The sequence below is a fragment of the Netta rufina genome, assembly GCF_964035555.1.
Source record: "Netta rufina genome assembly, chromosome: 4".
In the NCBI taxonomy this organism is placed as follows: domain Eukaryota; kingdom Metazoa; phylum Chordata; class Aves; order Anseriformes; family Anatidae; genus Netta; species Netta rufina.
In genome coordinates, this window is record NC_140127.1 from 14,724,188 (window position 1) to 14,737,332 (window position 13,145).

General features: G+C 43.0%; 1 protein-coding gene across 4 annotated transcripts in view; it reads right to left on the bottom strand.

Annotated features, from left to right (window-relative positions):
- The window catches only part of EPHA5 (EPH receptor A5), a 190,028-nt gene that overhangs the window by 152,219 nt on the left and 24,664 nt on the right, over positions 1-13,145 (bottom strand). The gene's annotated exons all lie outside the window — the stretch shown is intronic.

Consider the following 13,145-nt stretch of genomic DNA (forward strand, 5'->3'; position numbering starts at 1 on the left):
GCCTCCTGTCTGCTTCTGACAGCTGTGGTACCACTCGAAGAGGTTGGATTAACCCACACACAGTCAAGAACTCGGGAGAACCAGCGATGATTTCAGCTTTGTTCCCCTCTCCTAGTTCTGACCTGCTCATCTGCTAGGGCTGAATTCCCAAAGCCTCTTCCACCCTCCCCGTGCCTCTGCTCAGCGCTGCTGCCTGCTTCTAATCTTAGCTGTGGACAGAGCTCAAAGCAAGCGCACAGAACATAATTTCAAGGTGCTCCGATACAAGCTAATACAAGCAGAATATTTTCTAAGGCCAAAGGCCAAGATTTTATTGGAAATACCACCTGAGATGAAGTCGAGAGCCTTCTCAACCCAGATATCATTACCGCAGAGCTGACAGGGAACACCCTCAGAGTCAACGTAATAATGACATTTTTTCAGGGATACACTTTTCTTAGATTTTATGTGAATACGGCAGCAACGAGTGGCCTAAAAACATAACATAATGCTACAGTCTAAAACGAGTTATAAATACCATCGGCAGAAAAACACTTCCATTCTTCCATGTACCCTTCCTCCCCGACCTGGGAGGTATAAGTGCAGACTCTTTGTGCAATTTTAGCAGAGGATGTGCCTGCTACAACGTGCGGAGTCACTTACATCATCATTTTTCTGAGCGAGGAACCTAAATTCAGGATTTTTTTTCTCATGCTATACAGCATTGTCATTTCAGAATCCTCCATACAACCCTGGGCTTAAACAGGCCGCGATTCTACTGTCGCTTTATCCCTCTTGACAGCGCCACAGACTTTGCTGGAGATGCCTAAGGCTAAAGCCAGGCAGACCTGTGCAGGGTTTGTGCCTAACTTTGGGGAGAAGCAGCTAATAATTGCACAGAGTGCCACAGAAAAAGTGTGTAGAAGACAGCACAGATCTGCCAATAGCTTCTCCAAGCCCCAGAATATAGGGTGGGTTTGCACACGTGAAATGAAAAAACAGAAAAATACCACTCTGCACTAGTGCATTTACGTGTTCAGCATGCCATGCATACCACAGCACCCCATTTAACATGAGGCTATATGAGTACAAGGTCTGTTCCCACACTGGTGATTCTGCTGGAGGAGGAGGAGGGTGTCCCCCCACACCCCTTCCAGCCAGGGCAGAGGTCCCTACTGCCTCTGCCAAGCGAGCCCAGAAAAGACTGTGATGACCTGAATGACTGCAAACCTTTGCTCTTTCTGGTGAAGGTCAGATCACTCGAACCAGCACATCAACCAGCAGATACTGGAAGTATTCGTCTCCAACAGGAGGTGGTGAAAAGTATCCAAGGAATAGCTGAGAGCAAACAATTTCAGTGAGTGGGGATGGGTACAGACGGCCACAGAATGCACAAAGGAACTCCATATGAAATTTAGAGGGTACCTGATGTACATTTCTTTCCAAAAACTGATGTCTGCAGGGACCATAATGTTGCAATCATATCATTAGTGATCTACCTTGACGGTATACCAAAAATCCTCAGAAAAAATACTTATTTTAATTTAGATTGATTTACAAGGACAACTATAATGCTCTCCAGAGTCACCAATTAAGCTCCTTTCTGTAGCTGCTCCAAGAGTTGTGTTAGTGAAGGAAAGCTTGGTTGTTCAGCAAGGAACTCCAGTGGCTCTCATGGTTGCTTTCACCCACGGACAGCACAGCGTTGAGTAGGAAAGTCCAAATATAAACACAACTGAAATTACACCTCAGCTCAGTGTAACAAGCATCACTTAACATCTCAGACCTCAGGATGTGCTGTGTTTCCAGCAGGAAACCCCAGCTCAGAGCAAGTCCTGCCATCACCACCTGCCATCAAACCTCAAGCAATCCGAGAGCAGGACGAAAGGGAGGTGCTAATGAGTTACGGCTGCTTATCTCCGTGTAATCCTCACGGGAGGATCAAGTAGATCCTATCGGAGCAGCCTCTATTGTATAAAATCTCTGCTCTGCCATTTAATCCCATCTTCTGCTTGCCTATCTGCATGTAGGAGGGCACCACGTCTTTCTCTTCCAATTAGTGCAGCTGGATTTGCCTCACCCCCGAGACCACCGTTCTGCTTTCACATCCCTCCATGAGAGGGAGATAGGGGAAAAGAGAAACCTGCACCTTCAGCCTGGTCCCAGCCTCCCAGTTCTTGCAGACCTCCGACAGCCACCTCGAACAGCGAAGGAAGAAAAACTAGCTAGAAACTCTGCAGGATGAAATGCTGCGCCATAATACTTAATGAAAAAGAAAACTCAATGCATTAAAGTGACAGCATCTAGCTGAAAATATTTGTGTTAAAAAAAAATAAGTGCAACTGAAAAAATGTGTAACGTTTTAATTCCTCTCCTGCAGCACATATTTTTGAAATATAAATCAACCCCATCTGCAGGATTAAAACAAAAATGCAACATTAATTTGGTGCTAAATGTTTTCTCCAAGTCTTTAATAGCTGTAAGAAGGAAAACACCAATGCATTTCAATGGCCTGATGTTAAATCATTTATAGAAGACCTATTTCTGAATCAGAAACTTCCAGTACACCACTGCTAGCGAGTTAACAGAAGCTAAAGACTGTGCTCAGCTCCATCAATAGCAAGCACGCAATTCATGCGGGCTGTCTGCCCGTGGAAAGGCCAAAGATATCACACATCTAACTAATACATACATAAAAGCTAAAAAAGCAGTCAGTGGAGCAGCCTTGGGTTAAATGGACAATTTTAGAAGCCATTCACCAGCTGTCTGCCGCTCAGGCTTGCTTCTAAGCTCTGGGATTCCAGGACTGCAATGTGCTACCACAGCACAGCACCAGGCTGCTGCCCCAAAAACAAGCTCTGATGCTGGAGACGAAGATTTCAAAGCTTTTGTTTGGTCTTTGGTATTTGTTGTTTGGTTGTGTTTGTTTGTTTTTTAAGGTTAGTTTTGTTACAGGCCTCCTCCATCTGAAGCAGCCAACAAAGGTGGTGTGCAAATTTTAAGCCTTTCTTAATTCTACACATGTTAATGCTGCTAAAAGAAGTTCAACGTTTAACTAAATCCTAAGAATAAGAGCAAAAGGAGGCTTATGGAGCATTAAAAGAGGTTCCCAGGACTTCCCAGAAAGCTTTCCAGCAGGATTCCCTCCCTCCCTCCATCCCCCTTAGGACTGTCTAAGCTACTTCTGCTCCCACTCCCCATCTCACAGGCCCTCTGGCACAAGGCTCACCTTCTCCCACTCCTTACCCCACTGCATGGCACCGTACAACATACACGTGGTAACTCAGCTGTCTGCTGACACCAAGATGTAAAACTGGAAGAGGATTTAGGTATTTTCATTCTTTTGCCTCTGGAGAAAAAAATATGATGTTTCCTTCTGCACATCATCCTGCCCTGTGTCTTTTTTTTCCCCCGTTACGCTTGGCCCTTCTCTGTGAGACACATGCCCAGCTCCTATGGCAATTTTTACACAGGGAAGCCTGGTGCCTTTCCAGAAGGGCAGGCCAGCACACTCAGCTTTGTGCAGTTCATCCCCATAATATTTGGGCAGCCTATTCGACTGCCTTTCAGGCAGCAGATCGTAAGACCTGGCTGCTGATCAATAGCCCCCAGCTCAGCTGCCACACACACATTTCCACCCGCTGCTCCACTTCCTCCAGCAGCCCTCACCTTCCCTCCTTTCACTGCTCTCCCCATCACAAAACCCAAAAACTTCAGGTTTATTTTTTTTAGCTGCCTGCCAGCTTTCTACCTGCTATCATTCTACAAAGATAAAGCAAATAAGAAGAGCATCTGAGCAGGCTCTCCTCTGTGCGATTTCATCGACTTCGGTGAGGTAACGTAAGGTTAAGTCTCTGGTGGAAGCCAGGCAGAGCACTACGCATCCTTCTCTGTAGTGCAGAAGGTTTTTTAGGGCTGCGTCAGCTGTACAATAACAGCGATCTTGTCTGCTACAAAGCACCACTTAAGATGCACTGGCCCCAAATTTCAACTGCTTCCAAGCCTGCCACCAGTATCACCAGTTTCATCACAACCCTACAGTGTACTACATCACTCAGATCTTCAGTTCTGCAAGTCTGAAGCCCAAATGCTGCTTTGGGACACCACCCTCAACCAGGGTCCTTGCTCACTGCACTGTCCTGCTGCCACTCCTGCATCACTCGGCCAGCAGCCAGGGGACTCCTTCCAGTCAATTACAAGTTCAGAGCAACTGAAGGATGAAACCATTCACAAACTCAGATCAAATTAGGAAAGGAAGGGACAGGATACAAATCAGCAACGGTGAAACCAAGTGATTCTGATAGCCTCTTCAAACAGGTATTTGGCATCTTCTCTTCCTGAATTTATATGAGAAAAAATAGAGGTTAGAAAAAATATATATAAACTGTCGTAGAATATCCCAAACTATTTCTTTCAAACTCAAATACACTTTTTAAATTTCACCTTCCAAAATAAAAGAGACCGTTTGTACAGATAGACTTCTATTGTGCAACACCACTTTTATGATGAAAGGTGCAGAGATTCCTACACAGCTCCTATTTCCTCGTTTCTGGAGTTCATTTTAGGGGCAGGAGCCAGCATCAAAAGAGAACTGCAGCGAGTTCAATGAAAATAGTATTTGGCCTGGTGTTTATTCAAACCTTAAATACCAGGAGCAATCATAACCACTGAGGATCCTGCCATTTCCCTAAATATGATCCTCCCCTTCCCCTCCCAGGGCTCAAACCTCAGAGGGATGGGCAATTTTACAAGCAAGGCATTCATATAGATGGATATTCCTACTGACAACAGCTACTAGTCAAGCAAAAAACTTAATAGAGAACAAACAGAGGGTAGAAGTGGATCCAATTAATCTGAACCAAAAATTTGGTCTAAAGAAATAGATTCAAAAAGCAAAGTTTCCAGAGAAGGAACCGAGCGTTTTCTGGTGGTTTGGCACATACCTCTCAATTTGTCCAACTAGGAAAATAAATACGTGCAAACAAACAAGAATACCACAACTTCAGGGCTACATTTCTCATGTTTTCCTACTGGATTGCAGTTGTCTGTTTCTCTCAGCGCTGCTCTACTCTGGCCCCTAAGCTGAACAGTCTGGTTACCACATCTTTCACATACCTTGGGACCACAAGGTCTAAATTACCTGAGGTAAATGTGAGCTTCCCTACTTATTCCAGTAAATTTTTTAGCCAGCAGTGAAGAACCATTCTTCATAAACTAGAAGAGAAATGAGGGAGAGAGCAAACTGTAAATTGCCAAGAGGGGGAAGGTAGGGACTGGAAGTACAAAATGGCTTTCAGACATGCCCCATTTGACTAGCAAACTTTTTTCCTCCATCTTTTTATTAACCAGTGCACACACGTATTCCCTATTCCGCAAGTGACAGAGAACAGACTTCAATACGTGTTTCCACCACCCTCACTCCCCAAACTTAAATGCAAAGTTTCACTGCAGCAGCTTTAAAGGAACAACCAGACATGACCTTCTGAAGGATTATTTCCAACAGGTGGACAGCAGAGGTGTTAAGAGCAGAAAAACAGGCATTAACCCATATCAGAGGCTATTTGCCAGTGCATCCAGATTTACTAAGGCTCAATTTCACTAGACACCAAGGTTTTATGTTCTGCTTGCACTGCAACCAATGTCAGGATGGGAATTAATAAAGATGGTGGGTTATAATGTCACTTTTTCACTATAAAACAGACCTAAGCTGGAAAGGAATTGGGTGACTGTTAGACACCATCATGGTCCATATCCCAGCTCCAGTGCTGCCAATCTCTCTCTCCAACACTCAGCAGACAACTCACCGGCAGCAATTTGCTTAATAAACTGCAAGTTTTAGACGCAAGAATCCAAGCATTTGGGTCTATTCTCTTGTCTTTTGTGGTGTTTTGAATCTTTTTAACTTCACCTGGTTTAAGGTTTCAAGGCCTCGTGTGCACAGTTGTGACTGCTGGAAGTCCCTGTCCCTCCCAAAGCAATGTAAATTAAAAGTTTGCACACAAGTTATTCAGAGAGCTAAGGATAAACACCAAATAGGAAAGACCCATGCTGAAATGAGCGTGAGACTAAGCAAGACTGCTCCTTTCAAGATGTGCTATATGAGAAGACAGCAGAAGCAGCAGAAGTTACCTGAAGCTGTATGGAGAACTTCATAATCGTCAGCTCCTATGATTTAAACCTTTGAATTTGCTACCTGAATGATCCTTCCATATTTTCTTATATCTGTAACGCACATGCACAGTTTGCTGCCACACCTTTCTCTTTTATTTCTGCAGCAGGCACTGCGAGAGACTTCCTACCGTGTAATACAGCACACTGGTTTGGTAATTCCTGGCTCACTCCACACTACTGACAAGATGACTATGAACGCAGATGTCTGCAAAGCTGAGATAGCATCTTAAAACACAAGCGGTAATTTGCTTAACCAAATCCCACCCTAAAAGCCTGCAAGAAAGAAGAGCAATTAAATCATTACAAATTATCTGCAGAACATGCTTACGATGAAATATATTACCCGCTTGGAGAGCTGCACAAATAAAGTTGCAGAAAGTGAAGTAACGTGAGGACAAAGTCACCTAGACTTCAGTGCTGTGCTCCAAGATGTAATAGGAAAATGAAAATGGGACAGAAGTTTTGCTCAGACTTTGATCATTTGCATGATCAATGAACGATGTCAGGACTGAAATCCAACTGGAAGGAGAACCCAGCTGGAGGTTACAGCAACTGAAATAAAAAGGAGCATCAGCCCCTCTCCAGCATGCCTAATCAGAGGCTGCTCTGACCTGTTCCCAGAACAAAGCACTGTGGTACTCGCAACCCCCCTCCTCCTTTTTTTTTTTTCCTTTAAGGTTTGAAATTCTTCCTGCATCTGAATTAAGCAGACGTTTCACACTGCTGTCCAGCAATCGACGCAGCGACAATGAATACGAGCATGAAAGAGGCAATGGAGAAACACAATACCATTAAATCATTTTTCCCTGTTTAATGTAACAGTCATTGCAGAACAATTTAACAAATGCTGTAACAAGCAATGTTGACAACGCGCAGTTCAACACCAGAAGACTGACGGAGGCAGATTTTCAGAAGGACTCAGCACAATATGACACACATTTTAGATTTATAACCGAAAGCTTGGATTTTCAGAGTTTTGGGGACAGTCTTTGTGTAAGTCGTCATCTGATGATACCAACAGGTTCACAGAACCATTTTCAAAAGCAGCAAGCAAGAAAGGAAGTCTTCCTTTTTATTGTATGTCCCATCATTAAAACTACTGTATGTCTTAACATAAAAACTAATTTGGGGCTTCTAATTGCCTACAGTTGGAGTAATACAACTCATTTGGCCTATTCCTGCATGCACTAGTGGAAATTGGTGGGGGATGAGATGGAACATGCTTTTTGCAAAAACTGAGCTAAATCATTAATCTTCATCATTGTCATCAGCTACCTAGAATGTCCTGAAAGTGAGAACACTTATTTTTAAAGATTTTCCAGTAAAAGAAAAAAATTACTTGACTAAAAAGTCCATTTAATGAAAATAAAACAGATTAAACTCCTCTTTTTCCTAATGTTTCAGGAGAAGGGATGTAATTATCCATGTGCTACGCAGCAAAAGCCTAACCTCTCAGGCATACCCCAGATTTGACTAGATTACAGACAACCCTTACACCATACCAGGCCCTCCAACAAATGCATTGTTTTACCCCTGCTCTCTGGATTCTAATCTACCCAAAGCTTTTCATCAAGATAATATTACATTCATGGCTTAGGCCCTGACAACTGCACCCATAAATCAATTTCAAATTTTGCATTAATCATCTTTCTGTAATCAGCGGCTATTCAGCACAAATTTACATCTCATTTATGTTGGCCAAACAGCCACATTAGTGCTTTGAAGCTTATTCAGGCTTAAATGATTATATTCCCCTAATAAACACTGAAGTCCTCTCAGTCCAGTCACCGTGAGCTGCATTAATGACATGCCACGGCGGCAGGGGCCATCTGAAGTCAGCCTTGTGCGCTGCTACAAGCAGCAGCCCCCACGCCAGGCAGATTTTGCGTTTCCAACTCACCCAGACAGAAGAAATGTGAAGGCTGGTCTGTCTGTGCAGATCCTCTTCTGGGAATTGCCATGCACAGCAGGCATATACACCAGGCAATTTATTGTACCTCCTCCTAACAGCTCCATTTGCCACCTCTTTAATATGTGAGGTTACTAGTTAAAAAAAAATGAAAGCCAGGTTTTCTGAAGGGCCATTTCCTAGGTAGGCAACTAAAGGAGGCAAGCTCTACCTCCTAAGTGCTGAGCGCCTTACAACTGTTACCAAAACCAAAGAAAACTGTTGGAACCTGAACCCTGTAGAAACTCCACTCTTCCCTTTTGTCAAACAGCTGTAACTTTGTTCACCACACCATCAAATTGGGTCTTAGCGTGCTTTCCTTTGATCACCTCGGAATTAGGCATTACATTTTTAATATCTGACAATTTTTCCTGGCTTTTGCATTGCTCTCACTTCTTTGTGCAACAAAGACCATCACTTACTGTAATCCAGTGTAAGTAGTTAAACCGTGATCAGTTTAGGGTGGATTTTGCATGTTCTTTCTTACAATCCCTATAGTGAGGCAATCTATCCTGATTGAACAAAGAATAATTATTTAATTAAAGATCCTCAACAGTCCTACATTATTAAACCAGCATAAAAAGCCTCACATTGATTGTATATTCACTTTCAGTTAAGGTCTGAATCAGTATGCTAAGATCTAAAAATGAATGAACAGAATGAGTTTATTATGACTGTTGTTAAGTACTTACCCACTATAGGCAATAAATTATACATGTGGTTGCTTGTCATGCTTATTCTACAACATAATGTAACTTTTAGTTACTTTTTATTCAGTGGGATTTAATTCCCACTGCATCAGGCTTATGTTACTTTTAAAATATAGCACTGGAATTACAGGGAAGCATGAGACTGAGATGCAAACTGGCCCTCAGTGAATCTTTAAATCTGGAACTGAAGAATTATGGAGGTGTTGCTGACGTTTTTTTTTTTTTTTTGATTGTTTTGAGGGGAGAATTGTTAAATGATGGATATCCTAAACCCTACCTATCTCAGAAGATGCATTTCTGAAGAGGTTCTGTACGTTGTCAATTATTTTTCCTGACCTGCAGCCACTACTCCACGTGCTCTTTCCGAGTCTCTGACAACCTCTGAAAAACCAATTGAACATCAACATGCCACGGCTAGAAAAGCAAATACAATCGCTTGCTAAATATTGAGCTGAGATGTCTGCAGTTCAAAAATAAACGCTGTTTCAGCAAACAGCTGTGATATTGCAAAGTCTGGGAAAGCTGCCTTACAAGAAGTAACTGAAAGAAATTTACCTAACCATATATACTATGCTTTGCTTGATAAACTGCAGTTGATACTGGAACGCCTACACAAAAAGAATATTTTCGTTATTAGATTGCTCTTTTCATCTAACTAGAAGATCCAGAAACTGAAAATCAAAGACTTCCGAAGAAAAGGTAAGGTACAGGTTAGTTATTTGAAGTGGTGAGGATAGCCAGCCATAGGGAGAACTTGCCAGGGGAGCTGCACCCCCATCATTTGAAACCTTCCAGAGGGATCTGGATGAGTTTCAGCAGCAATTATCTGCTCAGGAAGTCCAGCCCATGGTCAGCCCTGAGCATCCACTGACCCAGTGGGGGATTTAAAGCAGCCACCAATATGCTGGAATAGAGATCAAGCATAAGAGCACGTAGCATTCAAGGCCTGCACATGTTCCTCTCACCAGGTTACTGCCAGGGCCTGTTGCAGGCCTGCGTCCCTGAGGCACAGAGGGGAAGAAGACAAATGCTGAGCACGTACATGTAGATACACACCCCAGAGAAGAAGCTATCAAGAAAGCCAGAACAGAAAATGAACCATTTGGCCTATTGCAAAGTCCTTGCTTGCTCAAGTTAGCAATGAGCTCATGTTACTTTTTTTTTTTCCATCCAGGTGTAGCAGGTTAACATGGCAAGGTTTCAGTAGTGGGGAAGCTGTAGGGATGGCTTCTGTGAGAAGGATCCAGAAGCTGCCCCATGTTGGATAAGGGCCTGGCAGCTTAGGGCTGTGGTCCCTCAGAGGGAAAGGGGGAATGCGAGAGCGGCCGTGGTGGAGCTTGGCTGCCCACCTGAGTAAAACCACCACACCAGGGTACACCTGGTTTAACAGCACGTTACAAGTTGGAGTGGTAGAGTAAGACTCTGGTGTTTCATTTCAGGGTTTCCACCAAGGGCCTGTCAGAAAACCATAAGCAGCTCGTGTGAGACACCTGCACAGCCGGTCCCTCGCTGAAGGCAAGCTGCTCTCAGTTTTGTGTGGTTTACAGACAGCATTTTACTGCCAGGCAAGATAATCCTCGTCTCCAGCTTGAACTTCTGGTGAAACAGATAGTTTTAAATAATCTTCAGGAGTACCCTGGAAGAAAGGCAGTACTCAGCACAGAGACTAAAGATGATTATTTATCCCTATTCTACAGCTTACTGTCACTCTGCAAAATGAACTGATTGACCACTTCACACAAACATGAAATTACAAACTCAATTTCATTATTATTTAGCAGTTAAACCATGAAATCAATCCCTTTTCGATCTTTGTCTCCTCAGCTTTAAGCTTTCCTCCGGCTGAAACTGGATGTGTTTCACAAAGCATTGAAGTTTGAAAGGAAAGGGATGAGTGAATGCACTTTGAAAATAAATACAAATTGTAATTGTCATATGAAAAACTAGTTAGCATAGAAAACAACACTTCTACAGGTCACGTGGTGAATTTACATCATTCTTCGTACCAAAAAACACATCTACAGAAAGTTCGAATGCTAAAGAGATGTTGAAAAGCTGCCTCATAGCATACAATACCTAAAGCTTTCTAAGAATGTGTGCTCTCATCTATAAATTACTGTTCACAAAAAACAACAACAACAACAACAAACTTAAAGCAGTAAGCTGTGGAAGAAATTTTACATGAAATAAAAGAATGAACCATTCAGAAGACAGACACAAAAACCTGCTGTTGCATCTTTACCCTTTCTCCCTGTTTTCTCCCAAACTGCCTCCTTCTCATACACGTTTTAAAGCTATCACCTGTCCCTCTGCAGTGTGCGGCATGTACACGCTCACACACAAGCACAGCCGTGGGCCACACAAATGTGTTTTGCTCAGGAATGCAGAGTCCCGAGATGCTGTATGGGGTTTGGCTTTGCAGGCATGAAACCCTTACCTGAACAAAAGCTGATGCTGAGCCAAGGGTTGAACCCTACCTGTTGTTTCTTTTTTTTTTTTTTTTTTTTTTTTTTTTTTAGTGTTTTAGGAGGCTGCAGGATTACATTGAAAGCCAGGCTGGATGGGACTTTGAGCAACCTGGTCTAGTGGGAGGTGTCCGCCGTCCATCTCCCTTGCACCCCTCTTCCCAAATAACCTAGCACCCAGGTCAACTCCTGCACACAGCTTCAGGCCACAGATACATCTAGCACCATACTTCAGCTCCTCTGTCACAGCATCCACTTGAACAGCCACTAAAATTTCCTCTTCACTTCTACCTGGCTTCCAGTGCAAGGGTTTTTTTTCTTTTGCCCTTCCCTCACAGAGGCATACAAAAAGTGAACGCAACACTTCACTAAGGCCACTGCCAGAGAGCCACTTTCATTTCAAATGGCAACACTTCAACAAGGATGTCAACGAATTCTAAAGAGCCCAGAAAAAGTCCACAACTGCTCAAGACATCAAAAACCTGCTTTACAGCAAGAAAAAAAACTGTAAAAAAAAAAAAAACAAAAAAACACATTTGAAGAGAAGACTGGGATGTGGCTAACATGCTTGTGGTCATTAATTGCTTAAAAGGGGCAGAGGGAAGAGAAGTAGAAAGATAACAGGTGGGTATCTGTAAAATTGGCAAGAAAAGGCATTGAGAACTGAAATCTGATCAGTTCAGACTAGAAAGATCAGTTTGTCTGGTAGTAAGGACAGCCTGTTGTTGCCACAAGATACAAAGGGATACCCTGGATTACCCATAATAGAAAGACTTAAGGAAGAAATCCCTGTCCAAAAGATACAAAGTAGGTCAAAGCAAAGTTTAAGACCTGTTGCAAGGACCCCTGTACAATTTTCTACTCCCTGCATGCCACCGGGGACCCAACTACATGACCGGACTAGCCCCAGTGGCCTTAAATCCCATGAAGTCACCATTACCTCCAGCTCACTCATTCATAAATCTGTTCTTATTTCCAAATGAGAACTTGCAAATACTATGATAGTGGTTTTAATTGATTGTTTTACTCCACAAGCAAGGAAACTATAACTCAGTGAGAAACAGCACGCCTAGAATGTCAATGATTTGCAATTAACATATTTGAACAGCAGGGAGTCGCCTAACTTTCTTTCCTATTTTCATTTTGATTACTTGTGTATTTAGACTAATATGGAAGAAAGTTCAGATCTGATTTAAATCTGTGTGCACAGCACAGAAAGGAAAATTGCCAAGCAATAGTTTTGGTCACAGCATTGTGTGTGGAAAAAGATTTGTTTTCATTATTTTCTGTTTGCTGCTTTTATTTTTGAACAGGCAAAACAAAGATTATAAAAAAAGGAAGGGACCATCTGCTTGCTTTTGTTTGCTTTTTAAAAAAGTAACCTTCAAGACTCTGCTAGCTTAGTTCCAGTTCAAGCAAACACAAGAAACCTCTGGCACAAGCACCCAGTTTGGGTCTCACTTATTTGCTTTATTCTTGATCAACAGGGACACTTCAGGTTCTTACAGCAGGGACAGATGCACCGGGCGATGCTTCTAGGAAAAACCTCTTGTTCCAAAAGCTTGGCACAAAGATTTTGGCCTCCGTTGAAGACCCTGTGACACCTGGGAAGGTGCCCCAGGTTAGCCCAGGAAGAGCTAAGCGCCCACAAGCAGGAGAGCTCAGGGGTGCTCCTGTGCTCAAAAAAAGGGGCAGGGAAGAGAGGAGCAGGCAAGTGGCGGACAAAACAGCTTTGCAAACACCAAGCACAGGCTGCTTCGGCTTCCCTGCTTTCTCTACAAACCCTCACAGCAGAAGCCTTTTACAAACATTATACAGGCAGCATCATAACCAAATCCCCTGGGGGCTAAAGACATTTGCCAGTTCAATACA